Source organism: Garra rufa, chromosome 1 (assembly GCF_049309525.1).
Source record: "Garra rufa chromosome 1, GarRuf1.0, whole genome shotgun sequence".
Classification (NCBI taxonomy): domain Eukaryota; kingdom Metazoa; phylum Chordata; class Actinopteri; order Cypriniformes; family Cyprinidae; genus Garra; species Garra rufa.
Window position 1 is genome coordinate 105,262,541 of NC_133361.1, and position 22,657 is coordinate 105,285,197.

General features: G+C 41.8%; 40 non-coding genes across 40 annotated transcripts; all 40 read left to right on the top strand.

The window, feature by feature from the left end:
* The first annotated feature begins 636 nt into the window (after positions 1-636).
* LOC141318815 (5S ribosomal RNA) lies at positions 637-755 on the top strand. Its single transcript, XR_012353109.1, has one exon. It is a non-coding gene; the product is annotated as a 5S ribosomal RNA (ribosomal RNA).
* Positions 756-839: 84 nt separating this feature from the next.
* LOC141301510 (5S ribosomal RNA) lies at positions 840-958 on the top strand. Its single transcript, XR_012342183.1, has one exon. It is a non-coding gene; the product is annotated as a 5S ribosomal RNA (ribosomal RNA).
* A 753-nt stretch (positions 959-1,711) lies between these two features.
* Positions 1,712-1,830, top strand: LOC141301516 (5S ribosomal RNA). The gene has a single exon (XR_012342184.1). It is a non-coding gene; the product is annotated as a 5S ribosomal RNA (ribosomal RNA).
* A 753-nt stretch (positions 1,831-2,583) lies between these two features.
* LOC141317624 (5S ribosomal RNA) lies at positions 2,584-2,702 on the top strand. Its single transcript, XR_012351991.1, has one exon. It is a non-coding gene; the product is annotated as a 5S ribosomal RNA (ribosomal RNA).
* An 84-nt stretch (positions 2,703-2,786) lies between these two features.
* Positions 2,787-2,905, top strand: LOC141317669 (5S ribosomal RNA). The gene has a single exon (XR_012352033.1). It is a non-coding gene; the product is annotated as a 5S ribosomal RNA (ribosomal RNA).
* Positions 2,906-2,989: 84 nt separating this feature from the next.
* Positions 2,990-3,108, top strand: LOC141318442 (5S ribosomal RNA). Its single transcript, XR_012352759.1, has one exon. It is a non-coding gene; the product is annotated as a 5S ribosomal RNA (ribosomal RNA).
* A 753-nt stretch (positions 3,109-3,861) lies between these two features.
* On the top strand, positions 3,862-3,980 carry LOC141317618 (5S ribosomal RNA). The gene has a single exon (XR_012351985.1). It is a non-coding gene; the product is annotated as a 5S ribosomal RNA (ribosomal RNA).
* An 84-nt stretch (positions 3,981-4,064) lies between these two features.
* LOC141301522 (5S ribosomal RNA) lies at positions 4,065-4,183 on the top strand. The gene has a single exon (XR_012342185.1). It is a non-coding gene; the product is annotated as a 5S ribosomal RNA (ribosomal RNA).
* A 753-nt stretch (positions 4,184-4,936) lies between these two features.
* On the top strand, positions 4,937-5,055 carry LOC141317331 (5S ribosomal RNA). Its single transcript, XR_012351779.1, has one exon. It is a non-coding gene; the product is annotated as a 5S ribosomal RNA (ribosomal RNA).
* A 753-nt stretch (positions 5,056-5,808) lies between these two features.
* On the top strand, positions 5,809-5,927 carry LOC141301535 (5S ribosomal RNA). Its single transcript, XR_012342188.1, has one exon. It is a non-coding gene; the product is annotated as a 5S ribosomal RNA (ribosomal RNA).
* Positions 5,928-6,680: 753 nt separating this feature from the next.
* Positions 6,681-6,799, top strand: LOC141317626 (5S ribosomal RNA). The gene has a single exon (XR_012351993.1). It is a non-coding gene; the product is annotated as a 5S ribosomal RNA (ribosomal RNA).
* An 84-nt stretch (positions 6,800-6,883) lies between these two features.
* On the top strand, positions 6,884-7,002 carry LOC141317670 (5S ribosomal RNA). The gene has a single exon (XR_012352034.1). It is a non-coding gene; the product is annotated as a 5S ribosomal RNA (ribosomal RNA).
* Positions 7,003-7,086: 84 nt separating this feature from the next.
* Positions 7,087-7,205, top strand: LOC141318443 (5S ribosomal RNA). Its single transcript, XR_012352760.1, has one exon. It is a non-coding gene; the product is annotated as a 5S ribosomal RNA (ribosomal RNA).
* A 753-nt stretch (positions 7,206-7,958) lies between these two features.
* LOC141317620 (5S ribosomal RNA) lies at positions 7,959-8,077 on the top strand. The gene has a single exon (XR_012351987.1). It is a non-coding gene; the product is annotated as a 5S ribosomal RNA (ribosomal RNA).
* Positions 8,078-8,161: 84 nt separating this feature from the next.
* Positions 8,162-8,280, top strand: LOC141301542 (5S ribosomal RNA). The gene has a single exon (XR_012342190.1). It is a non-coding gene; the product is annotated as a 5S ribosomal RNA (ribosomal RNA).
* A 753-nt stretch (positions 8,281-9,033) lies between these two features.
* On the top strand, positions 9,034-9,152 carry LOC141317339 (5S ribosomal RNA). Its single transcript, XR_012351782.1, has one exon. It is a non-coding gene; the product is annotated as a 5S ribosomal RNA (ribosomal RNA).
* Positions 9,153-11,243: 2,091 nt separating this feature from the next.
* On the top strand, positions 11,244-11,362 carry LOC141301550 (5S ribosomal RNA). Its single transcript, XR_012342191.1, has one exon. It is a non-coding gene; the product is annotated as a 5S ribosomal RNA (ribosomal RNA).
* An 84-nt stretch (positions 11,363-11,446) lies between these two features.
* On the top strand, positions 11,447-11,565 carry LOC141317671 (5S ribosomal RNA). Its single transcript, XR_012352035.1, has one exon. It is a non-coding gene; the product is annotated as a 5S ribosomal RNA (ribosomal RNA).
* An 84-nt stretch (positions 11,566-11,649) lies between these two features.
* LOC141318444 (5S ribosomal RNA) lies at positions 11,650-11,768 on the top strand. Its single transcript, XR_012352761.1, has one exon. It is a non-coding gene; the product is annotated as a 5S ribosomal RNA (ribosomal RNA).
* A 753-nt stretch (positions 11,769-12,521) lies between these two features.
* LOC141310790 (5S ribosomal RNA) lies at positions 12,522-12,640 on the top strand. Its single transcript, XR_012348273.1, has one exon. It is a non-coding gene; the product is annotated as a 5S ribosomal RNA (ribosomal RNA).
* An 84-nt stretch (positions 12,641-12,724) lies between these two features.
* LOC141301555 (5S ribosomal RNA) lies at positions 12,725-12,843 on the top strand. The gene has a single exon (XR_012342192.1). It is a non-coding gene; the product is annotated as a 5S ribosomal RNA (ribosomal RNA).
* A 753-nt stretch (positions 12,844-13,596) lies between these two features.
* LOC141318021 (5S ribosomal RNA) lies at positions 13,597-13,715 on the top strand. Its single transcript, XR_012352363.1, has one exon. It is a non-coding gene; the product is annotated as a 5S ribosomal RNA (ribosomal RNA).
* Positions 13,716-13,799: 84 nt separating this feature from the next.
* On the top strand, positions 13,800-13,918 carry LOC141317970 (5S ribosomal RNA). Its single transcript, XR_012352315.1, has one exon. It is a non-coding gene; the product is annotated as a 5S ribosomal RNA (ribosomal RNA).
* A 753-nt stretch (positions 13,919-14,671) lies between these two features.
* Positions 14,672-14,790, top strand: LOC141301563 (5S ribosomal RNA). The gene has a single exon (XR_012342193.1). It is a non-coding gene; the product is annotated as a 5S ribosomal RNA (ribosomal RNA).
* A 753-nt stretch (positions 14,791-15,543) lies between these two features.
* Positions 15,544-15,662, top strand: LOC141301570 (5S ribosomal RNA). The gene has a single exon (XR_012342194.1). It is a non-coding gene; the product is annotated as a 5S ribosomal RNA (ribosomal RNA).
* An 84-nt stretch (positions 15,663-15,746) lies between these two features.
* Positions 15,747-15,865, top strand: LOC141317783 (5S ribosomal RNA). The gene has a single exon (XR_012352140.1). It is a non-coding gene; the product is annotated as a 5S ribosomal RNA (ribosomal RNA).
* Positions 15,866-16,618: 753 nt separating this feature from the next.
* On the top strand, positions 16,619-16,737 carry LOC141317971 (5S ribosomal RNA). Its single transcript, XR_012352316.1, has one exon. It is a non-coding gene; the product is annotated as a 5S ribosomal RNA (ribosomal RNA).
* An 84-nt stretch (positions 16,738-16,821) lies between these two features.
* LOC141295034 (5S ribosomal RNA) lies at positions 16,822-16,940 on the top strand. Its single transcript, XR_012340998.1, has one exon. It is a non-coding gene; the product is annotated as a 5S ribosomal RNA (ribosomal RNA).
* An 84-nt stretch (positions 16,941-17,024) lies between these two features.
* Positions 17,025-17,143, top strand: LOC141295045 (5S ribosomal RNA). Its single transcript, XR_012340999.1, has one exon. It is a non-coding gene; the product is annotated as a 5S ribosomal RNA (ribosomal RNA).
* Positions 17,144-17,227: 84 nt separating this feature from the next.
* LOC141317673 (5S ribosomal RNA) lies at positions 17,228-17,346 on the top strand. Its single transcript, XR_012352037.1, has one exon. It is a non-coding gene; the product is annotated as a 5S ribosomal RNA (ribosomal RNA).
* A 753-nt stretch (positions 17,347-18,099) lies between these two features.
* On the top strand, positions 18,100-18,218 carry LOC141317899 (5S ribosomal RNA). The gene has a single exon (XR_012352249.1). It is a non-coding gene; the product is annotated as a 5S ribosomal RNA (ribosomal RNA).
* A 753-nt stretch (positions 18,219-18,971) lies between these two features.
* On the top strand, positions 18,972-19,090 carry LOC141301576 (5S ribosomal RNA). The gene has a single exon (XR_012342195.1). It is a non-coding gene; the product is annotated as a 5S ribosomal RNA (ribosomal RNA).
* An 84-nt stretch (positions 19,091-19,174) lies between these two features.
* On the top strand, positions 19,175-19,293 carry LOC141317674 (5S ribosomal RNA). Its single transcript, XR_012352038.1, has one exon. It is a non-coding gene; the product is annotated as a 5S ribosomal RNA (ribosomal RNA).
* An 84-nt stretch (positions 19,294-19,377) lies between these two features.
* Positions 19,378-19,496, top strand: LOC141311719 (5S ribosomal RNA). Its single transcript, XR_012349166.1, has one exon. It is a non-coding gene; the product is annotated as a 5S ribosomal RNA (ribosomal RNA).
* An 84-nt stretch (positions 19,497-19,580) lies between these two features.
* Positions 19,581-19,699, top strand: LOC141301582 (5S ribosomal RNA). The gene has a single exon (XR_012342197.1). It is a non-coding gene; the product is annotated as a 5S ribosomal RNA (ribosomal RNA).
* Positions 19,700-20,452: 753 nt separating this feature from the next.
* On the top strand, positions 20,453-20,571 carry LOC141301588 (5S ribosomal RNA). The gene has a single exon (XR_012342198.1). It is a non-coding gene; the product is annotated as a 5S ribosomal RNA (ribosomal RNA).
* Positions 20,572-20,655: 84 nt separating this feature from the next.
* Positions 20,656-20,774, top strand: LOC141317675 (5S ribosomal RNA). Its single transcript, XR_012352039.1, has one exon. It is a non-coding gene; the product is annotated as a 5S ribosomal RNA (ribosomal RNA).
* An 84-nt stretch (positions 20,775-20,858) lies between these two features.
* LOC141318445 (5S ribosomal RNA) lies at positions 20,859-20,977 on the top strand. Its single transcript, XR_012352762.1, has one exon. It is a non-coding gene; the product is annotated as a 5S ribosomal RNA (ribosomal RNA).
* A 754-nt stretch (positions 20,978-21,731) lies between these two features.
* On the top strand, positions 21,732-21,850 carry LOC141310812 (5S ribosomal RNA). The gene has a single exon (XR_012348295.1). It is a non-coding gene; the product is annotated as a 5S ribosomal RNA (ribosomal RNA).
* An 84-nt stretch (positions 21,851-21,934) lies between these two features.
* LOC141301593 (5S ribosomal RNA) lies at positions 21,935-22,053 on the top strand. Its single transcript, XR_012342199.1, has one exon. It is a non-coding gene; the product is annotated as a 5S ribosomal RNA (ribosomal RNA).
* The last annotated feature ends 604 nt before the right edge of the window (positions 22,054-22,657 follow it).

Here is a 22,657-nt window from a genome sequence, read left to right on the forward strand (position 1 = left end):
TTAGGCCATTTTATTACTCTTAACATTTTAAGTGAGTGTGTGTCTTTAAAAAATGGATGGTTGGCCTGCCATGTGACTAGACACATGACAGAAAGCAGGAAGTACAACTGTATAAGAGAGCAGCATGACAAACAAAGGACAGTCACCAAACTGTTGGATTGAGGAGTTGCTAATTTTAGAGCTCACCTTTCCATTCACCACCTGCAAACTTTGGATTACACTTTCTGTGGATTGTATATACACCGGTGGACACTCACATTGGACTTATCAACACACTGGGATTCTTGGACTGTTTTTAGGGTATGGACAAATGAACTGTATTCTTTTAACAGCGTTTACCTCGTTTTATCGTGTTGTTTTAAAGTCTTTTATGTGAACCTTGTAAATAAACCAAATCTATTTAAACCAATCTTCTTTTATGTCTCATTCTTTTAACCACTAGTCATCTCTCACAGTTAAATCTGACCCCATTTTAGTCTTGTAACTCGGCCGATAAGGCCGATTGTTACACTTGGATGGGAGACCGCCTGGGAATACCAGGTGCTGTAAGCTTTTGCCTTTTCTTCACTATTTATATAATATGCTGGCTTTTACGGAGGCTGATCTTTAAATGGCCCACTTTTTGGAGTAACCCTCGCTTACCGCCATACCGCGCTGAGAGCGCTCGATCTCGTCTGATCTCGGAAGCTAAGCAGCGTCGGGCCTGTTTAGTACTTGGATGGGAGACCGCCTGGGAATACCAGGTGCTGTAAGCTTTTGCCTTTTCTTCACTATTTATATAATATGCTGGCTTTTACGGAGGCTGATCTTTAAATAGCCCACTTTTTGGAGCAGCCCTGGCTTACGGCCATACCGCGCTGAGAGCGCCCGATCTCGTCTGATCTCGGAAGCTAAGCAGCGTCGGGCCTGCTTAGTACTTGGATGGGAGACCGCCTGGGAATACCAGGTGCTGTAAGCTTTTGCCTTTTCTTCACTACTTATTTAAAATGCTGGCTTTTAGAAAGACGTGTTTTACCGCTCTATTTATTACAATCATTTAAATGTATTATAGAGTTTTAAGTGTTTTACATGTTTTTTAGGCCATTTTATTACTCTTAACATTTTAAGTGAGTGTGTGTCTTTAAAAAATGGATGGTTGGCCTGCCATGTGAGTAGACACATGATAGGAAGCAGGAAGTACAACTGTATAAGAGAGCAGCATGACAAACAAAGGACAGTCACCAAACTGTTGGATTGAGGAGTTGCTAATTTTAGAGCTCACCTTTCCATTCACCACCTCCAAACTTTGGATTACACTTTCTGTGGATTGTATATACACCGGTGGAAACTCACATTGGACTTATCAACACACTGGGATTCTTGGACTGTTTTTAGGGTATGGACAAATAAACTGTATTCTTTTAACAGCGTTTACCTCATTTTATCGTGTTGTTTTAAAGTCTTTTATGTGAACCTTGTAAATAAACCAAATCTATTTAAACCAATCTTCTTTTATGTCTCATTCTTTTAACCACTAGTCATCTCTCACAGTTAAATCTGACCCCATTTTAGTCTTGTAACTCGGCCGATAAGGCCGATTGTTACACTTGGATGGGAGACCGCCTGGGAATACCAGGTGCTGTAAGCTTTTGCCTTTTCTTCACTATTTATATAATATGCTGGCTTTTACGGAGGCTGATCTTTAAATAGCCCACTTTTTGGAGCAGCCCTCGCTTACGGCCATACCGCGCTGAGAGCGCCCGATCTCGTCTGATCTCGGAAGCTAAGCAGCGTCGGGCCTGCTTAGTACTTGGATGGGAGACCGCCTGGGAATACCAGGTGCTGTAAGCTTTTGCCTTTTCTTCACTATTTATATAATATGCTGGCTTTTAGAAAGACGTGTTTTACCGCTCTATTTATTACAATCATTTAAATGTATTATAGAGTTTTAAGTGTTTTACATGTTTTTTAGGCCATTTTATTACTCTTAACATTTTAAGTGAGTGTGTGTCTTTAAAAAATGGATGGTTGGCCTGCCATGTGACTAGACACATGATAGGAAGCAGGAAGTACAACTGTATAAGAGAGCAGCATGACAAACAAAGGACAGTCACCAAACTGTTGGATTGAGGAGTTGCTAATTTTAGAGCTCACCTTTCCATTCACCACCTGCAAACTTTGGATTACACTTTCTGTGGATTGTATATACACCGGTGGAAACTCACATTGGACTTATCAACACACTGGGATTCTTGGACTGTTTTTAGGGTATGGACAAATAAACTGTATTCTTTTAACAGCGTTTACCTCATTTTATCGTGTTGTTTTAAAGTCTTTTATGTGAACCTTGTAAATAAACCAAATCTATTTAAACCAATCTTCTTTTATGTCTCATTCTTTTAACCACTAGTCATCTCTCACAGTTAAATCTGACCCCATTTTAGTCTTGTAACTCGGCCGATAAGGCCGATTGTTACACTTGGATGGGAGACCGCCTGGGAATACCAGGTGCTGTAAGCTTTTGCCTTTTCTTCACTATTTATATAATATGCTGGCTTTTACGGAGGCTGATCTTTAAATAGCCCACTTTTTGGAGCAGCCCTCGCTTACGGCCATACCGCGCTGAGAGCGCCTGATCTCGTCTGATCTCGGAAGCTAAGCAGCGTCGGGCCTGCTTAGTACTTGGATGGGAGACCGCCTGGGAATACCAGGTGCTGTAAGCTTTTGCCTTTTCTTCACTATTTATATAATATGCTGGCTTTTACGGAGGCTGATCTTTAAATGGCCCACTTTTTGGAGCAGCCCTCGCTTACGGCCATACTGCGCTGAGAGCGCCCGATCTCGTCTGATCTCGGAAGCTAAGCAGCGTCGGGCCTGCTTAGTACTTGGATGGGAGACCGCCTGGGAATACCAGGTGCTGTAAGCTTTTGCCTTTTCTTCACTATTTATATAATATGCTGGATTTTACGGAGGCTGATCTTTAAATAGCCCACTTTTTGGAGCAGCCCTCGCTTACGGCCATACTGCGCTGAGAGCGCCCGATCTCGTCTGATCTCGGAAGCTAAGCAGCGACGGGCCTGCTTAGTACTTGGATGGGAGACCGCCTGGGAATACCAGGTGCTGTAAGCTTTTGCCTTTTCTTCACTATTTATATAATATGCTGGCTTTTAGAAAGACGTGTTTTACCGCTCTATTTATTACAATCATTTAAATGTATTATAGAGTTTTAAGTGTTTTACATGTTTTTTAGGCCATTTTATTACTCTTAACATTTTAAGTGAGTTTGTGTCTTTAAAAAATGGATGGTTGGCCTGCCATGTGACTAGACACATGACAGAAAGCAGGAAGTACAACTGTATAAGAGAGCAGCATGACAAACAAAGGACAGTCACCAAACTGTTGGATTGAGGAGTTGCTAATTTTAGAGCTCACCTTTCCATTCACCACCTACAAACTTTGGATTACACTTTCTGTGGATTGTATATACACCGGTGGACACTCACATTGGACTTATCAACACACTGGGATTCTTGGACTGTTTTTAGGGTATGGACAAATGAACTGTATTCTTTTAACAGCGTTTACCTCGTTTTATCGTGTTGTTTTAAAGTCTTTTATGTGAACCTTGTAAATAAACCAAATCTATTTAAACCAATCTTCTTTTATGTCTCATTCTTTTAACCACTAGTCATCTCTCACAGTTAAATCTGACCCCATTTAAGTCTTGTAACTCGGCTGATAAGGCCGATTGTTACACTTGGATGGGAGACCGCCTGGGAATACCAGGTGCTGTAAGCTTTTGCCTTTTCTTCACTATTTATATAATATGCTGGCTTTTACGGAGGCTGATCTTTAAATGGCCCACTTTTTGGAGCAGCCCTCGCTTACGGCCATACCGCGCTGAGAGCGCCCGATCTCGTCTGATCTCGGAAGCTAAACAGCGTCGGACCTGTTTAGTACTTGGATGGGAGACCGCCTGGGAATACCAGGTGCTGTAAGCTTTTGTCTTTTCTTCACTATTTATATAATATGCTGGCTTTTACGGAGGCTGATCTTTAAATAGCCCACTTTTTGGAGCAGCCCTGGCTTACGGCCATACCGCGCTGAGAGCGCCCGATCTCGTCTGATCTCGGAAGCTAAGCAGCGTCGGGCCTGCTTAGTACTTGGATGGGAGACCGCCTGGGAATACCAGGTGCTGTAAGCTTTTGTCTTTTCTTCACTATTTATATAATATGCTGGCTTTTAGAAAGACGTGTTTTACCGCTCTATTTATTACAATCATTTAAATGTATTATAGAGTTTTAAGTGTTTTACATGTTTTTTAGGCCATTTTATTACTCTTAACATTTTAAGTGAGTGTGTGTCTTTAAAAAATGGATGGTTGGCCTGCCATGTGACTAGACACATGACAGGAAGCAGGAAGTACAACTGTATAAGAGAGCAGCATGACAAACAAAGGACAGTCACCAAACTGTTGGATTGAGGAGTTGCTAATTTTAGAGCTCACCTTTCCATTCACCACCTGCAAACTTTGGATTACACTTTCTGTGGATTGTATATACACCGGTGGACACTCACATTGGACTTATCAACACACTGGGATTCTTGGACTGTTTTTAGGGTATGGACAAATGAACTGTATTCTTTTAACAGCGTTTACCTCATTTTATCGTGTTGTTTTAAAGTCTTTTATGTGAACCTTGTAAATAAACCAAATCTATTTAAACCAATCTTCTTTTATGTCTCATTCTTTTAACCACTAGTCATCTCTCACAGTTAAATCTGACCCCATTTTAGTCTTGTAACTCGGCCGATAAGGCCGATTGTTACACTTGGATGGGAGACCGCCTGGGAATACCAGGTGCTGTAAGCTTTTGCCTTTTCTTCACTATTTATATAATATGCTGGCTTTTACGGAGGCTGATCTTTAAATAGCCCACTTTTTGGAGCAGCCCTGGCTTACGGCCATACCGCGCTGAGAGTGCCCGATCTCGTCTGATCTCGGAAGCTAAGCAGCGTCGGGCCTGCTTAGTACTTGGATGGGAGACCGCCTGGGAATACCAGGTGCTGTAAGCTTTTGCCTTTTCTTCACTACTTATTTAAAATGCTGGCTTTTAGAAAGACGTGTTTTACCGCTCTATTTATTACAATCATTTAAATGTATTATAGAGTTTTAAGTGTTTTACATGTTTTTTAGGCCATTTTATTACTCTTAACATTTTAAGTGAGTGTGTGTCTTTAAAAAATGGATGGTTGGCCTGCCATGTGAGTAGACACATGATAGGAAGCAGGAAGTACAACTGTATAAGAGAGCAGCATGACAAACAAAGGACAGTCACCAAACTGTTGGATTGAGGAGTTGCTAATTTTAGAGCTCACCTTTCCATTCACCACCTCCAAACTTTGGATTACACTTTCTGTGGATTGTATATACACCGGTGGAAACTCACATTGGACTTATCAACACACTGGGATTCTTGGACTGTTTTTAGGGTATGGACAAATAAACTGTATTCTTTTAACAGCGTTTACCTCATTTTATCGTGTTGTTTTAAAGTCTTTTATGTGAACCTTGTAAATAAACCAAATCTATTTAAACCAATCTTCTTTTATGTCTCATTCTTTTAACCACTAGTCATCTCTCACAGTTAAATCTGACCCCATTTTAGTCTTGTAACTCGGCCGATAAGGCCGATTGTTACACTTGGATGGGAGACCGCCTGGGAATACCAGGTGCTGTAAGCTTTTGCCTTTTCTTCACTATTTATATAATATGCTGGCTTTTACGGAGGCTGATCTTTAAATAGCCCACTTTTTGGAGCAGCCCTCGCTTACGGCCATACCGCGCTGAGAGCGCCCGATCTCGTCTGATCTCGGAAGCTAAGCAGCGTCGGGCCTGCTTAGTACTTGGATGGGAGACCGCCTGGGAATACCAGGTGCTGTAAGCTTTTGCCTTTTCTTCACTATTTATATAATATGCTGGCTTTTAGAAAGACGTGTTTTACCGCTCTATTTATTACAATCATTTAAATGTATTATAGAGTTTTAAGTGTTTTACATGTTTTTTAGGCCATTTTATTACTCTTAACATTTTAAGTGAGTGTGTGTCTTTAAAAAATGGATGGTTGGCCTGCCATGTGACTAGACACATGATAGGAAGCAGGAAGTACAACTGTATAAGAGAGCAGCATGACAAACAAAGGACAGTCACCAAACTGTTGGATTGAGGAGTTGCTAATTTTAGAGCTCACCTTTCCATTCACCACCTGCAAACTTTGGATTACACTTTCTGTGGATTGTATATACACCGGTGGAAACTCACATTGGACTTATCAACACACTGGGATTCTTGGACTGTTTTTAGGGTATGGACAAATAAACTGTATTCTTTTAACAGCGTTTACCTCATTTTATCGTGTTGTTTTAAAGTCTTTTATGTGAACCTTGTAAATAAACCAAATCTATTTAAACCAATCTTCTTTTATGTCTCATTCTTTTAACCACTAGTCATCTCTCACAGTTAAATCTGACCCCATTTTAGTCTTGTAACTCGGCCGATAAGGCCGATTGTTACACTTGGATGGGAGACCGCCTGGGAATACCAGGTGCTGTAAGCTTTTGCCTTTTCTTCACTATTTATATAATATGCTGGCTTTTACGGAGGCTGATCTTTAAATAGCCCACTTTTTGGAGCAGCCCTCGCTTACGGCCATACCGCGCTGAGAGCGCCTGATCTCGTCTGATCTCGGAAGCTAAGCAGCGTCGGGCCTGCTTAGTACTTGGATGGGAGACCGCCTGGGAATACCAGGTGCTGTAAGCTTTTGCCTTTTCTTCACTATTTATATAATATGCTGGCTTTTACGGAGGCTGATCTTTAAATGGCCCACTTTTTGGAGCAGCCCTCGCTTACGGCCATACTGCGCTGAGAGCGCCCGATCTCGTCTGATCTCGGAAGCTAAGCAGCGTCGGGCCTGCTTAGTACTTGGATGGGAGACCGCCTGGGAATACCAGGTGCTGTAAGCTTTTGCCTTTTCTTCACTATTTATATAATATGCTGGATTTTACGGAGGCTGATCTTTAAATAGCCCACTTTTTGGAGCAGCCCTCGCTTACGGCCATACTGCGCTGAGAGCGCCCGATCTCGTCTGATCTCGGAAGCTAAGCAGCGACGGGCCTGCTTAGTACTTGGATGGGAGACCGCCTGGGAATACCAGGTGCTGTAAGCTTTTGCCTTTTCTTCACTATTTATATAATATGCTGGCTTTTAGAAAGACGTGTTTTACCGCTCTATTTATTACAATCATTTAAATGTATTATAGAGTTTTAAGTGTTTTACATGTTTTTTAGGCCATTTTATTACTCTTAACATTTTAAGTGAGTTTGTGTCTTTAAAAAATGGATGGTTGGCCTGCCATGTGACTAGACACATGACAGAAAGCAGGAAGTACAACTGTATAAGAGAGCAGCATGACAAACAAAGGACAGTCACCAAACTGTTGGATTGAGGAGTTGCTAATTTTAGAGCTCACCTTTCCATTCACCACCTACAAACTTTGGATTACACTTTCTGTGGATTGTATATACACCGGTGGACACTCACATTGGACTTATCAACACACTGGGATTCTTGGACTGTTTTTAGGGTATGGACAAATGAACTGTATTCTTTTAACAGCGTTTACCTCGTTTTATCGTGTTGTTTTAAAGTCTTTTATGTGAACCTTGTAAATAAACCAAATCTATTTAAACCAATCTTCTTTTATGTCTCATTCTTTTAACCACTAGTCATCTCTCACAGTTAAATCTGACCCCATTTAAGTCTTGTAACTCGGCTGATAAGGCCGATTGTTACACTTGGATGGGAGACCGCCTGGGAATACCAGGTGCTGTAAGCTTTTGCCTTTTCTTCACTATTTATATAATATGCTGGCTTTTACGGAGGCTGATCTTTAAATGGCCCACTTTTTGGAGCAGCCCTCGCTTACGGCCATACCGCGCTGAGAGCGCCCGATCTCGTCTGATCTCGGAAGCTAAACAGCGTCGGACCTGTTTAGTACTTGGATGGGAGACCGCCTGGGAATACCAGGTGCTGTAAGCTTTTGTCTTTTCTTCACTATTTATATAATATGCTGGCTTTTACGGAGGCTGATCTTTAAATAGCCCACTTTTTGGAGCAGCCCTGGCTTACGGCCATACCGCGCTGAGAGCGCCCGATCTCGTCTGATCTCGGAAGCTAAGCAGCGTCGGGCCTGCTTAGTACTTGGATGGGAGACCGCCTGGGAATACCAGGTGCTGTAAGCTTTTGTCTTTTCTTCACTATTTATATAATATGCTGGCTTTTAGAAAGACGTGTTTTACCGCTCTATTTATTACAATCATTTAAATGTATTATAGAGTTTTAAGTGTTTTACATGTTTTTTAGGCCATTTTATTACTCTTAACATTTTAAGTGAGTGTGTGTCTTTAAAAAATGGATGGTTGGCCTGCCATGTGACTAGACACATGACAGGAAGCAGGAAGTACAACTGTATAAGAGAGCAGCATGACAAACAAAGGACAGTCACCAAACTGTTGGATTGAGGAGTTGCTAATTTTAGAGCTCACCTTTCCATTCACCACCTGCAAACTTTGGATTACACTTTCTGTGGATTGTATATACACCGGTGGACACTCACATTGGACTTATCAACACACTGGGATTCTTGGACTGTTTTTAGGGTATGGACAAATGAACTGTATTCTTTTAACAGCGTTTACCTCATTTTATCGTGTTGTTTTAAAGTCTTTTATGTGAACCTTGTAAATAAACCAAATCTATTTAAACCAATCTTCTTTTATGTCTCATTCTTTTAACCACTAGTCATCTCTCACAGTTAAATCTGACCCCATTTTAGTCTTGTAACTCGGCCGATAAGGCCGATTGTTACACTTGGATGGGAGACCGCCTGGGAATACCAGGTGCTGTAAGCTTTTGCCTTTTCTTCACTATTTATATAATATGCTGGCTTTTACGGAGGCTGATCTTTAAATAGCCCACTTTTTGGAGCAGCCCTGGCTTACGGCCATACCGCGCTGAGAGTGCCCGATCTCGTCTGATCTCGGAAGCTAAGCAGCGTCGGGCCTGCTTAGTACTTGGATGGGAGACCGCCTGGGAATACCAGGTGCTGTAAGCTTTTGCCTTTTCTTCACTACTTATTTAAAATGCTGGCTTTTAGAAAGACGTGTTTTACCGCTCTATTTATTACAATCATTTAAATGTATTATAGAGTTTTAAGTGTTTTACATGTTTTTTAGGCCATTTTATTACTCTTAACATTTTAAGTGAGTGTGTGTCTTTAAAAAATGGATGGTTGGCCTGCCATGTGACTAGACACATGATAGGAAGCAGGAAGTACAACTGTATAAGAGAGCAGCATGACAAACAAAGGACAGTCACCAAACTGTTGGATTGAGGAGTTGCTAATTTTAGAGCTCACCTTTCCATTCACCACCTGCAAACTTTGGATTACACTTTCTGTGGATTGTATATACACCGGTGGAAACTCACATTGGACTTATCAACACACTGGGATTCTTGGACTGTTTTTAGGGTATGGACAAATAAACTGTATTCTTTTAACAGCGTTTACCTCATTTTATCGTGTTGTTTTAAAGTCTTTTATGTGAACCTTGTAAATAAACCAAATCTATTTAAACCAATCTTCTTTTATGTCTCATTCTTTTAACCACTAGTCATCTCTCACAGTTAAATCTGACCCCATTTTAGTCTTGTAACTCGGCCGATAAGGCCGATTGTTACACTTGGATGGGAGACCGCCTGGGAATACCAGGTGCTGTAAGCTTTTGCCTTTTCTTCACTATTTATATAATATGCTGGCTTTTAGAAAGACGTGTTTTACCGCTCTATTTATTACAATCATTTAAATGTATTATAGAGTTTTAAGTGTTTTACATGTTTTTTAGGCCATTTTATTACTCTTAACATTTTAAGTGAGTGTGTGTCTTTAAAAAATGGATGGTTGGCCTGCCATGTGACTAGACACATGACAGGAAGCAGGAAGTACAACTGTATAAGAGAGCAGCATGACAAACAAAGGACAGTCACCAAACTGTTGGATTGAGGAGTTGCTAATTTTAGAGCTCACCTTTCCATTCACCACCTGCAAACTTTGGATTACACTTTCTGTGGATTGTATATACACCGGTGGAAACTCACATTGGACTTATCAACACACTGGGATTCTTGGACTGTTTTTAGGGTATGGACAAATGAACTGTATTCTTTTAACAGCGTTTACCTCATTTTATCGTGTTGTTTTAAAGTCTTTTATGTGAACCTTGTAAATAAACCAAATCTATTTAAACCAATCTTCTTTTATGTCTCATTCTTTTAACCACTAGTCATCTCTCACAGTTAAATCTGACCCCATTTTAGATTTGTAACTCGGCCGATAAGGCCGATTGTTACACTTGGATGGGAGACCGCCTGGGAATACCAGGTGCTGTAAGCTTTTGCCTTTTCTTCACTATTTATATAATATGCTGGCTTTTAGAAAGACGTGTTTTACCGCTCTATTTATTACAATCATTTAAATGTATTATAGAGTTTTAAGTGTTTTACATGTTTTTTAGGCCATTTTATTACTCTTAACATTTTAAGTGAGTGTGTGTCTTTAAAAAATGGATGGTTGGCCTGCCATGTGACTAGACACATGACAGGAAGCAGGAAGTACAACTGTATAAGAGAGCAGCATGACAAACAAAGGACAGTCACCAAACTGTTGGATTGAGGAGTTGCTAATTTTAGAGCTCACCTTTCCATTCACCACCTGCAAACTTTGGATTACACTTTCTGTGGATTGTATATACACCGGTGGACACTCACATTGGACTTATCAACACACTGGGATTCTTGGACTGTTTTTAGGGTATGGACAAATGAACTGTATTCTTTTAACAGCGTTTACCTCATTTTATCGTGTTGTTTTAAAGTCTTTTATGTGAACCTTGTAAATAAACCAAATCTATTTGAACCAATCTTCTTTTATGTCTCATTCTTTTAACCACTAGTCATCTCTCACAGTTAAATCTGACCCCATTTTAGTCTTGTAACTCGGCCGATAAGGCCGATTGTTACACTTGGATGGGAGACCGCCTGGGAATACCAGGTGCTGTAAGCTTTTGCCTTTTCTTCACTATTTATATAATATGCTGGCTTTTACGGAGGCTGATCTTTAAATAGCCCACTTTTTGGAGCAGCCCTCGCTTACGGCCATACCGCGCTGAGAGCGCCCGATCTCGTCTGATCTCGGAAGCTAAGCAGCGTCGGGCCTGCTTAGTACTTGGATGGGAGACCGCCTGGGAATACCAGGTGCTGTAAGCTTTTGCCTTTTCTTCACTATTTATATAATATGCTGGCTTTTACGGAGGCTGATCTTTAAATGGCCCACTTTTTGGAGCAGCCCTCGCTTACGGCCATACTGCGCTGAGAGCGCCCGATCTCGTCTGATCTCGGAAGCTAAGCAGCGTCGGGCCTGCTTAGTACTTGGATGGGAGACCGCCTGGGAATACCAGGTGCTGTAAGCTTTTGCCTTTTCTTCACTATTTATATAATATGCTGGCTTTTACGGAGGCTGATCTTTAAATAGCCCACTTTTTGGAGCAGCCCTCGCTTACGGCCATACTGCGCTGAGAGCGCCCGATCTCGTCTGATCTCGGAAGCTAAGCAGCGACGGGCCTGCTTAGTACTTGGATGGGAGACCGCCTGGGAATACCAGGTGCTGTAAGCTTTTGCCTTTTCTTCACTATTTATATAATATGCTGGCTTTTAGAAAGACGTGTTTTACCGCTCTATTTATTACAATCATTTAAATGTATTATAGAGTTTTAAGTGTTTTACATGTTTTTTAGGCCATTTTATTACTCTTAACATTTTAAGTGAGTGTGTGTCTTTAAAAAATGGATGGTTGGCCTGCCATGTGACTAGACACATGACAGAAAGCAGGAAGTACAACTGTATAAGAGAGCAGCATGACAAACAAAGGACAGTCACCAAACTGTTGGATTGAGGAGTTGCTAATTTTAGAGCTCACCTTTCCATTCACCACCTACAAACTTTGGATTACACTTTCTGTGGATTGTATATACACCGGTGGACACTCACATTGGACTTATCAACACACTGGGATTCTTGGACTGTTTTTAGGGTATGGACAAATGAACTGTATTCTTTTAACAGCGTTTACCTCGTTTTATCGTGTTGTTTTAAAGTCTTTTATGTGAACCTTGTAAATAAACCAAATCTATTTAAACCAATCTTCTTTTATGTCTCATTCTTTTAACCACTAGTCATCTCTCACAGTTAAATCTGACCCCATTTAAGTCTTGTAACTCGGCTGATAAGGCCGATTGTTACACTTGGATGGGAGACCGCCTGGGAATACCAGGTGCTGTAAGCTTTTGCCTTTTCTTCACTATTTATATAATATGCTGGCTTTTACGGAGGCTGATCTGTAAATGGCCCACTTTTTGGAGCAGCCCTCGCTTACGGCCATACCGCGCTGAGAGCGCCCGATCTCGTCTGATCTCGGAAGCTAAACAGCGTCGGGCCTGTTTAGTACTTGGATGGGAGACCGCCTGGGAATACCAGGTGCTGTAAGCTTTTGTCTTTTCTTCACTATTTATATAATATGCTGGCTTTTACGGAGGCTGATCTTTAAATAGCCCACTTTTTGGAGCAGCCCTGGCTTACGGCCATACCGCGCTGAGAGCGCCCGATCTCGTCTGATCTCGGAAGCTAAGCAGCGTCGGGCCTGCTTAGTACTTGGATGGGAGACCGCCTGGGAATACCAGGTGCTGTAAGCTTTTGTCTTTTCTTCACTATTTATATAATATGCTGGCTTTTAGAAAGACGTGTTTTACCGCTCTATTTATTACAATCATTTAAATGTATTATAGAGTTTTAAGTGTTTTACATGTTTTTTAGGCCATTTTATTACTCTTAACATTTTAAGTGAGTGTGTGTCTTTAAAAAATGGATGGTTGGCCTGCCATGTGACTAGACACATGACAGGAAGCAGGAAGTACAACTGTATAAGAGAGCAGCATGACAAACAAAGGACAGTCACCAAACTGTTGGATTGAGGAGTTGCTAATTTTAGAGCTCACCTTTCCATTCACCACCTGCAAACTTTGGATTACACTTTCTGTGGATTGTATATACACCGGTGGACACTCACATTGGACTTATCAACACACTGGGATTCTTGGACTGTTTTTAGGGTATGGACAAATGAACTGTATTCTTTTAACAGCGTTTACCTCATTTTATCGTGTTGTTTTAAAGTCTTTTATGTGAACCTTGTAAATAAACCAAATCTATTTAAACCAATCTTCTTTTATGTCTCATTCTTTTAACCACTAGTCATCTCTCACAGTTAAATCTGACCCCATTTTAGTCTTGTAACTCGGCCGATAAGGCCGATTGTTACACTTGGATGGGAGACCGCCTGGGAATACCAGGTGCTGTAAGCTTTTGCCTTTTCTTCACTATTTATATAATATGCTGGCTTTTACGGAGGCTGATCTTTAAATGGCCCACTTTTTGGAGCAACCCTCGCTTACCGCCATACCGCGCTGAGAGCGCCCGATCTCGTCTGATCTCGGAAGCTAAGCAGCGTCGGGCCTGTTTAGTACTTGGATGGGAGACCGCCTGGGAATACCAGGTGCTGTAAGCTTTTGCCTTTTCTTCACTATTTATATAATATGCTGGCTTTTACGGAGGCTGATCTTTAAATAGCCCACTTTTTGGAGCAGCCCTGGCTTACGGCCATACCGCGCTGAGAGCGCCCGATCTCGTCTGATCTTGGAAGCTAAGCAGCGTCGGGCCTGCTTAGTACTTGGATGGGAGACCGCCTGGGAATACCAGGTGCTGTAAGCTTTTGCCTTTTCTTCACTACTTATTTAAAATGCTGGCTTTTAGAAAGACGTGTTTTACCGCTCTATTTATTACAATCATTTAAATGTATTATAGAGTTTTAAGTGTTTTACATGTTTTTTAGGCCATTTTATTACTCTTAACATTTTAAGTGAGTGTGTGTCTTTAAAAAATGGATGGTTGGCCTGCCATGTGACTAGACACATGATAGGAAGCAGGAAGTACAACTGTATAAGAGAGCAGCATGACAAACAAAGGACAGTCACCAAACTGTTGGATTGAGGAGTTGCTAATTTTAGAGCTCACCTTTCCATTCACCACCTGCAAACTTTGGATTACACTTTCTGTGGATTGTATATACACCGGTGGAAACTCACATTGGACTTATCAACACACTGGGATTCTTGGACTGTTTTTAGGGTATGGACAAATAAACTGTATTCTTTTAACAGCGTTTACCTCATTTTATCGTGTTGTTTTAAAGTCTTTTATGTGAACCTTGTAAATAAACCAAATCTATTTAAACCAATCTTCTTTTATGTCTCATTCTTTTAACCACTAGTCATCTCTCACAGTTAAATCTGACCCCATTTTAGTCTTGTAACTCGGCCGATAAGGCCGATTGTTACACTTGGATGGGAGACCGCCTGGGAATACCAGGTGCTGTAAGCTTTTGCCTTTTCTTCACTATTTATATAATATGCTGGCTTTTACGGAGGCTGATCTTTAAATAGCCCACTTTTTGGAGCAGCCCTCGCTTACGGCCATACCGCGCTGAGAGCGCCCGATCTCGTCTGATCTCGGAAGCTAAGCAGCGTCGGGCCTGCTTAGTACTTGGATGGGAGACCGCCTGGGAATACCAGGTGCTGTAAGCTTTTGCCTTTTCTTCACTATTTATATAATATGCTGGCTTTTAGAAAGACGTGTTTTACCGCTCTATTTATTACAATCATTTAAATGTATTATAGAGTTTTAAGTGTTTTACATGTTTTTTAGGCCATTTTATTACTCTTAACATTTTAAGTGAGTGTGTGTCTTTAAAAAATGGATGGTTGGCCTGCCATGTGACTAGACACATGACAGAAAGCAGGAAGTACAACTGTATAAGAGAGCAGCATGACAAACAAAGGACAGTCACCAAACTGTTGGATTGAGGAGTTGCTAATTTTAGAGCTCACCTTTCCATTCACCACCTGCAAACTTTGGATTACACTTTCTGTGGATTGTATATACACCGGTGGACACTCACATTGGACTTATCAACACACTGGGATTCTTGGACTGTTTTTAGGGTATGGACAAATGAACTGTATTCTTTTAACAGCGTTTACCTCGTTTTATCGTGTTGTTTTAAAGTCTTTTATGTGAACCTTGTAAATAAACCAAATCTATTTAAACCAATCTTCTTTTATGTCTCATTCTTTTAACCACTAGTCATCTCTCACAGTTAAATCTGACCCCATTTTAGTCTTGTAACTCGGCTGATAAGGCCGATTGTTACACTTGGATGGGAGACCGCCTGGGAATACCAGGTGCTGTAAGCTTTTGCCTTTTCTTCACTATTTATATAATATGCTGGCTTTTACGGAGGCTGATCTTTAAATGGCCAACTTTTTGGAGCAGCCCTCGCTTACGGCCATACCGCGCTGAGAGCGCCCGATCTCGTCTGATCTCGGAAGCTAAGCAGCGTCGGGCCTGCTTAGTACTTGGATGGGAGACCGCCTGGGAATACCAGGTGCTGTAAGCTTTTGCCTTTTCTTCACTATTTATATAATATGCTGGCTTTTACGGAGGCTGATCTTTAAATAGCCCACTTTTTGGAGCAGCCCTCGCTTACGGCCATACCGTGCTGAGAGCGCCCGATCTCGTCTGATCTCGGAAGCTAAGCAGCGTCGGGCCTGCTTAGTACTTGGGTGGGAGACCGCCTGGGAATACCAGGTGCTGTAAGCTTTTGCCTTTTCTTCACTATTTATATAATATGCTGGCTTTTAGAAAGACGTGTTTTACCGCTCTATTTATTACAATCATTTAAATGTATTATAGAGTTTTAAGTGTTTTACATGTTTTTTAGGCCCTTTTATTACTCTTAACATTTTAAGTGAGTGTGTGTCTTTAAAAAATGGATGGTTGGCCTGCCATGTGACTAGACACATGACAGGAAGCAGGAAGTACAACTGTATAAGAGAGCAGCATGACAAACAAAGGACAGTCACCAAACTGTTGGATTGAGGAGTTGCTAATTTTAGAGCTCACCTTTCCATTCACCACCTGCAAACTTTGGATTACACTTTCTGTGGATTGTATATACACCGGTGGACACTCACATTGGACTTATCAACACACTGGGATTCTTGGACTGTTTTTAGGGTATGGACAAATGAACTGTATTCTTTTAACAGCGTTTACCTCGTTTTATCGTGTTGTTTTAAAGTCTTTTATGTGAACCTTGTAAATAAACCAAATCTATTTAAACCAATCTTCTTTTATGTCTCATTCTTTTAACCACTAGTCATCTCTCACAGTTAAATCTGACCCCATTTTAGTCTTGTAACTCGGCCGATAAGGCCGATTGTTACACTTGGATGGGAGACCGCCTGGGAATACCAGGTGCTGTAAGCTTTTGCCTTTTCTTCACTATTTATATAATATGCTGGCTTTTACGGAGGCTGATCTTTAAATAGCCCACTTTTTGGAGCAGCCCTCGCTTACGGCCATACCGCGCTGAGAGCGCCCGATCTCGTCTGATCTTGGAAGCTAAGCAGCGTCGGGCCTGCTTAGTACTTGGATGGGAGACCGCCTGGGAATACCAGGTGCTGTAAGCTTTTGCCTTTTCTTCACTATTTATATAATATGCTGGCTTTTACGGAGGCTGATCTTTAAATGGCCCACTTTTTGGAGCAACCCTCGCTTACGGCCATACCGCGCTGAGAGCGCCCGATCTCGTCTGATCTCGGAAGCTAAGCAGCGTCGGGCCTGTTTAGTACTTGGATGGGAGACCGCCTGGGAATACCAGGTGCTGTAAGCTTTTGCCTTTTCTTCACTATTTATATAATATGCTGGCTTTTACGGAGGCTGATCTTTAAATGGCCCACTTTTTGGAGCAACCCTCGCTTACGGCCATACCGCGCTGAGAGCGCCCGATCTCGTCTGATCTCGGAAGCTAAGCAGCGTCGGGCCTGTTTAGTACTTGGATGGGAGACCGCCTGGGAATACCAGGTGCTGTAAGCTTTTGCCTTTTCTTCACTATTTATATAATATGCTGGCTTTTACGGAGGCTGATCTTTAAATAGCCCACTTTTTGGAGCAGCCCTCGCTTACGGCCATACTGCGCTGAGAGCGCCCGATCTCGTCTGATCTCGGAAGCTAAGCAGCGTCGGGCCTGCTTAGTACTTGGATGGGAGACCGCCTGGGAATACCAGGTGCTGTAAGCTTTTGCCTTTTCTTCACTACTTATTTAAAATGCTGGCTTTTAGAAAGACGTGTTTTACCGCTCTATTTATTACAATCATTTAAATGTATTATAGAGTTTTAAGTGTTTTACATGTTTTTAAGGCTATTTTATTACTCTTAACATTTTAAGTGAGTGTGTGTCTTTAAAAAATGGATGGTTGGCCTGCCATGTGACTAGACACATGATAGGAAGCAGGAAGTACAACTGTATAAGAGAGCAGCATGACAAACAAAGGACAGTCACCAAACTGTTGGATTGAGGAGTTGCTAATTTTAGAGCTCACCTTTCCATTCACCACCTGCAAAGTTTGGATTACACTTTCTGTGGATTGTATATACACCGGTGGAAACTCACATTGGACTTATCAACACACTGGGATTCTTGGACTGTTTTTAGGGTATGGACAAATAAACTGTATTCTTTTAACAGCGTTTACCTCATTTTATCGTGTTGTTTTAAAGTCTTTTATGTGAACCTTGTAAATAAACCAAATCTATTTAAACCAATCTTCTTTTATGTCTCATTCTTTTAACCACTAGTCATCTCTCACAGTTAAATCTGACCCCATTTTAGTCTTGTAACTCGGCCGATAAGGCCGATTGTTACACTTGGATGGGAGACCGCCTGGGAATACCAGGTGCTGTAAGCTTTTGCCTTTTCTTCACTATTTATATAATATGCTGGCTTTTACGGAGGCTGATCTTTAAATGGCCCACTTTTTGGAGCAACCCTTGCTTACGGCCATACCGCGCTGAGAGCGCCCGATCTCGTCTGATCTCGGAAGCTAAGCAGCTTCGGGCCTGTTTAGTACTTGGATGGGAGACCGCCTGGGAATACCAGGTGCTGTAAGCTTTTGCCTTTTCTTCACTATTTATATAATATGCTGGCTTTTAGAAAGACGTGTTTTACCGCTCTATTTATTACAATCATTTAAATGTATTATAGAGTTTTAAGTGTTTTACATGTTTTTTAGGCCCTTTTATTACTCTTAACATTTTAAGTGAGTGTGTGTCTTTAAAAAATGGATGGTTGGCCTGCCATGTGACTAGACACATGACAGGAAGCAGGAAGTACAACTGTATAAGAGAGCAGCATGACAAACAAAGGACAGTCACCAAACTGTTGGATTGAGGAGTTGCTAATTTTAGAGCTCACCTTTCCATTCACCACCTGCAAACTTTGGATTACACTTTCTGTGGATTGTATATACACCGGTGGACACTCACATTGGACTTATCAACACACTGGGATTCTTGGACTGTTTTTAGGGTATGGACAAATGAACTGTATTCTTTTAACAGCGTTTACCTCGTTTTATCGTGTTGTTTTAAAGTCTTTTATGTGAACCTTGTAAATAAACCAAATCTATTTAAACCAATCTTCTTTTATGTCTCATTCTTTTAACCACTAGTCATCTCTCACAGTTAAATCTGACCCCATTTTAGTCTTGCAACTCGGCCGATAAGGCCGATTGTTACACTTGGATGGGAGACCGCCTGGGAATACCAGGTGCTGTAAGCTTTTGCCTTTTCTTCACTATTTATATAATATGCTGGCTTTTACGGAGGCTGATCTTTAAATAGCCCACTTTTTGGAGCAGCCCTCGCTTACGGCCATACCGCGCTGAGAGCGCCCGATCTCGTCTGATCTCGGAAGCTAAGCAGCGTCGGGCCTGCTTAGTACTTGGATGGGAGACCGCCTGGGAATACCAGGTGCTGTAAGCTTTTGCCTTTTCTTCACTATTTATATAATATGCTGGCTTTTACGGAGGCTGATCTTTAAATGGCCCACTTTTTGGAGCAGCCCTCGCTTACGGCCATACTGCGCTGAGAGCGCCCGATCTCGTCTGATCTCGGAAGCTAAGCAGCGTCGGGCCTGCTTAGTACTTGGATGGGAGACCGCCTGGGAATACCAGGTGCTGTAAGCTTTTGCCTTTTCTTCACTATTTATATAATATGCTGGCTTTTACGGAGGCTGATCTTTAAATGGCCCACTTTTTGGAGCAGCCCTCGCTTACAGCCATACCGCGCTGAGAGCGCCCGATCTCGTCTGATCTCGGAAGCTAAACAGCGTCGGGCCTGTTTAGTACTTGGATGGGAGACCGCCTGGGAATACCAGGTGCTGTAAGCTTTTGTCTTTTCTTCACTATTTATATAATATGCTGGCTTTTACGGAGGCTGATCTTTAAATAGCCCACTTTTTGGAGCAGCCCTGGCTTACGGCCATACCGCGCTGAGAGCGCCCGATCTCGTCTGATCTCGGAAGCTAAGCAGCGTCGGGCCTGCTTAGTACTTGGATGGGAGACCGCCTGGGAATACCAGGTGCTGTAAGCTTTTGTCTTTTCTTCACTATTTATATAATATGCTGGCTTTTAGAAAGACGTGTTTTACCGCTCTATTTATTACAATCATTTAAATGTATTATAGAGTTTTAAGTGTTTTACATGTTTTTTAGGCCATTTTATTACTCTTAACATTTTAAGTGAGTGTGTGTCTTTAAAAAATGGATGGTTGGCCTGCCATGTGACTAGACACATGACAGGAAGCAGGAAGTACAACTGTATAAGAGAGCAGCATGACAAACAAAGGACAGTCACCAAACTGTTGGATTGAGGAGTTGCTAATTTTAGAGCTCACCTTTCCATTCACCACCTGCAAACTTTGGATTACACTTTCTGTGGATTGTATATACACCGGTGGACACTCACATTGGACTTATCAACACACTGGGATTCTTGGACTGTTTTTAGGGTATGGACAAATGAACTGTATTCTTTTAACAGCGTTTACCTCATTTTATCGTGTTGTTTTAAAGTCTTTTATGTGAACCTTGTAAATAAACCAAATCTATTTGAACCAATCTTCTTTTATGTCTCATTCTTTTAACCACTAGTCATCTCTCACAGTTAAATCTGACCCCATTTTAGTCTTGTAACTCGGCCGATAAGGCCGATTGTTACACTTGGATGGGAGACCGCCTGGGAATACCAGGTGCTGTAAGCTTTTGCCTTTTCTTCACTATTTATATAATATGCTGGCTTTTACGGAGGCTGATCTTTAAATAGCCCACTTTTTGGAGCAGCCCTCGCTTACGGCCATACCGCGCTGAGAGCGCCCGATCTCGTCTGATCTCGGAAGCTAAGCAGCGTCGGGCCTGCTTAGTACTTGGATGGGAGACCGCCTGGGAATACCAGGTGCTGTAAGCTTTTGCCTTTTCTTCACTATTTATATAATATGCTGGCTTTTACGGAGGCTGATCTTTAAATGGCCCACTTTTTGGAGCAGCCCTCGCTTACGGCCATACTGCGCTGAGAGCGCCCGATCTCGTCTGATCTCGGAAGCTAAGCAGCGTCGGGCCTGCTTAGTACTTGGATGGGAGACCGCCTGGGAATACCAGGTGCTGTAAGCTTTTGCCTTTTCTTCACTATTTATATAATATGCTGGCTTTTACGGAGGCTGATCTTTAAATAGCCCACTTTTTGGAGCAGCCCTCGCTTACGGCCATACTGCGCTGAGAGCGCCCGATCTCGTCTGATCTCGGAAGCTAAGCAGCGACGGGCCTGCTTAGTACTTGGATGGGAGACCGCCTGGGAATACCAGGTGCTGTAAGCTTTTGCCTTTTCTTCACTATTTATATAATATGCTGGCTTTTAGAAAGACGTGTTTTACCGCTCTATTTATTACAATCATTTAAATGTATTATAGAGTTTTAAGTGTTTTACATGTTTTTTTAGGCCATTTTATTACTCTTAACATTTTAAGTGAGTGTGTGTCTTTAAAAAATGGATGGTTGGCCTGCCATGTGACTAGACACATGACAGAAAGCAGGAAGTACAACTGTATAAGAGAGCAGCATGACAAACAAAGGACAGTCACCAAACTGTTGGATTGAGGAGTTGCTAATTTTAGAGCTCACCTTTCCATTCACCACCTACAAACTTTGGATTACACTTTCTGTGGATTGTATATACACCGGTGGACACTCACATTGGACTTATCAACACACTGGGATTCTTGGACTGTTTTTAGGGTATGGACAAATGAACTGTATTCTTTTAACAGCGTTTACCTCGTTTTATCGTGTTGTTTTAAAGTCTTTTATGTGAACCTTGTAAATAAACCAAATCTATTTAAACCAATCTTCTTTTATGTCTCATTCTTTTAACCACTAGTCATCTCTCACAGTTAAATCTGACCCCATTTAAGTCTTGTAACTCGGCTGATAAGGCCGATTGTTACACTTGGATGGGAGACCGCCTGGGAATACCAGGTGCTGTAAGCTTTTGCCTTTTCTTCACTATTTATATAATATGCTGGCTTTTACGGAGGCTGATCTGTAAATGGCCCACTTTTTGGAGCAGCCCTCGCTTACGGCCATACCGCGCTGAGAGCGCCCGATCTCGTCTGATCTCGGAAGCTAAACAGCGTCGGGCCTGTTTAGTACTTGGATGGGAGACCGCCTGGGAATACCAGGTGCTGTAAGCTTTTGTCTTTTCTTCACTATTTATATAATATGCTGGCTTTTACGGAGGCTGATCTTTAAATAGCCCACTTTTTGGAGCAGCCCTGGCTTACGGCCATACCGCGCTGAGAGCGCCCGATCTCGTCTGATCTCGGAAGCTAAGCAGCGTCGGGCCTGCTTAGTACTTGGATGGGAGACCGCCTGGGAATACCAGGTGCTGTAAGCTTTTGTCTTTTCTTCACTATTTATATAATATGCTGGCTTTTAGAAAGACGTGTTTTACCGCTCTATTTATTACAATCATTTAAATGTATTATAGAGTTTTAAGTGTTTTACATGTTTTTTAGGCCATTTTATTACTCTTAACATTTTAAGTGAGTGTGTGTCTTTAAAAAATGGATGGTTGGCCTGCCATGTGACTAGACACATGACAGGAAGCAGGAAGTACAACTGTATAAGAGAGCAGCATGACAAACAAAGGACAGTCACCAAACTGTTGGATTGAGGAGTTGCTAATTTTAGAGCTCACCTTTCCATTCACCACCTGCAAACTTTGGATTACACTTTCTGTGGATTGTATATACACCGGTGGACACTCACATTGGACTTATCAACACACTGGGATTCTTGGACTGTTTTTAGGGTACAGATCTGGCCATTTAAAATGCGCGCGGGAAGTAAAGTGGTCTCGCGTGACGCCGGTGTATTCCAAGGGAACACGGAAAATACAATGACATAGGAAAGACATGATCAGTAGGGGGCAGTCATGTAAAGCACTGAACTGAAGCGGCAGCAAACATCGCTCTAAGCCCGAATGACTCGTTTGTACG